Below are 2475 nucleotides of genomic sequence, written 5' to 3' on the forward strand. Positions count from 1 at the left end.
ATTCACCTATGTAGATACTTCTACTATTTTTCTTTATTTCTTCATATAGCATTAAGTTACTGTCTAGTGCTCTTTCATTTCACCCTGAAGGACTTCCATTAGTATTTCTTATGGGGCAGGTCTACTAATAACTAATTCCCTCGGTTTTTGTTTATCTGGGAATATCTTCATTTCTCCTTCATTTGTTTTTTTTTTTAACCTTCAATAAAATAATTTTGGAAATAACATACATTTCCATGACACCAACACTATAGTTTTCAGAGTCACAGTAAGATACACAGAATTCCATCTGTAATTAATACAAATGACAACTTTTTTTTTTTTTGCGGTACGCAGGCCTCTCACTGTTGTGGCCTCTCCTGTTGCGGAGCACAGGCTCCGGACGCGCAGGCTCAGTGGCCATGGCTCACGGGCCTAGATGCTCCGCAGCATGTGGGATGTTCCCGGACCGGGGCACGAACCTGTGTCCCCTGCATTGGCAGGCGGACTGTAAACCACTGCACCACCAGGGAAGCCCACAAATGACAACATTTTAAGCAGTAGTTTTTGTTACAAGGCAAACAAAATCAAGAAAGCAACCACTAAACAAAAGAGAACCAATGCTTCAGAGAAGGCATATCCAAGAATAGCATATGAGAACAGTTATTGTTTCCTGAAGGGTTTCTGACATAACCAATGATAAGGTCACCAAGGACTGTTCCAATACCAGCACCAGACCAGTATACCTACTGTTGCAGCACCTGCATCGATAAATTTGGCTGCAGTATCAATGTCTCTGCTGATTGCACCGGTCGGAAACTCCCACTGGATTAGTTGAGACACCATTCTGGGCCCCATTAAATACTGTAGAGCTCTCTCCAGTCAAAGAGAATATCGATGATGCAGAAATTCTTCTGGATGCAATCCTGGATCCAGCTTGGATCAGAGTTGGGGTGCAGACAAGCTTAGCATAGGTGAACTATATCTTTGGGGTGACATAGTTGGAGGACTTGGGTGACAGGTGACATGGGCTCCTCTCCCACTTTCCCTCTTCCTGGGGGTGGCAGCAGTGGCAGTTGAAGGAGTGAGGCTCTCTTTCATTTTTCAAGGATAGTTTTACCAGATATAGAATTCTTGGTTGACAATTTTTTCTTTTAGCAGTTTAAGTCATCCCATTGCCTGCTAGCCAACATGGTTTCTGAAGAGAAACTGGTTGCCAGTGTTGCCGAGGCTTCCTTGTACAAGATAGGTCCCTTCTCTCGTTCTGCTTTCAAGATTCTCCCTTTGTCTTTTCTAACAATTTGGCTATATTGTGTCTTCATGTGTATCTCTTTGAATTTATCCTGTTTGGAGGCCATTAAACTTTTTGGATATGTAATTTCATGTCTTTCACCAGATCTGGGAAGTCTTTGTATATTATTTCTTCAAAACGTCTTTCTGCCCTATTTTCTCTCTCCTCTCTCTCTAGAAATCCTATAATACGTTGGTACATGTGATGATGTCCCACACACTTCTTAGGATTTGTTCTTTTTTAAAATTTTTATTTTTTCTTTCCTGCCCCTCAGACTGGAAAATCTCAATTAACTATTTTAAAGTGTGTTGATCAAATTAGCTATTGGGCACTTTGTTTTAATTTCCTCCTTAATCACCCATTAGTGAGGGTGGGACACCCATTCTAGGATTAAGGGCATGCCTGAACACATGACAACCAAAACAGGACAAATGAGATTGAGAGCAGTTTGTTACACATATACTTACAGCCTGGGGGAGAAGGACATCACACACCACACAGGACCCCATGGGAGTTGTACTCAAGAACTCCCATGTGGGAGGTAGGCTTTGCAATTTCAAGAAGGTGGGTTGATACCTGGTTCCTGCAGTAAGTTGTGATTGTCTTGTTTGAATACTTTCACAGACTTGCAATGAAAGGAAATCTGTTACTCAGGGATAAGCAGGAACTGTGCCTGGTCCCTATAATAAGAAAGGTTGTTTGGCTATGGGCATGGAGTTTCTTTTTGGAGTGATGAAAATGTTTCTAATATTGATTGTGGTTATGGCTGTATAGCTCTATGAATGTACTCAAAAACAATGAATACTTTCAATGGATGAATTTTATGGTATATTAATTATACCTCAATAAAGCTTTTATATTAAAGGTTCCTTTCATAACTAATGAGAGTTTATCTTAAGGCTACACAGAAAAGAAAAAAAAGTATAAGTTTTCAGCTCAGCTACTGGAAGGCGAGTTTTCAAGGAACAATGGGCTATGAGCTTTTCATCATTCATGATCCGACAGCAGCTCTGCTGACTTCTCTTTTCATTCCCTCTGAAACAGGCAATTGTTGTCCCCTACCTTAATAAGTCTACCACACAGGTGACTCAGTATTTCTAGATTTCTCCTTCACTTCTAATCTTGGCTTTTGCCTCTCTTCTTCTTTTTTTTTTTTTTTTTTTTCGGTACGCAGGCCTCACTGTTGTGGCCTCTCCCGTTGCGGA

At 40.8% G+C, this 2475-nt stretch overlaps 1 pseudogene; it reads right to left on the minus strand.

Moving 5' to 3' along the window:
• Positions 1-549: 549 nt before the first annotated feature.
• Positions 550-2265, minus strand: LOC132531248 (ATP synthase F(0) complex subunit C3, mitochondrial-like; annotated as a pseudogene).
• Between the last annotated feature and the right edge of the window lie 210 nt (positions 2266-2475).

Source organism: Lagenorhynchus albirostris, chromosome 13, assembly GCF_949774975.1.
Source record: "Lagenorhynchus albirostris chromosome 13, mLagAlb1.1, whole genome shotgun sequence".
In the NCBI taxonomy this organism is placed as follows: domain Eukaryota; kingdom Metazoa; phylum Chordata; class Mammalia; order Artiodactyla; family Delphinidae; genus Lagenorhynchus; species Lagenorhynchus albirostris.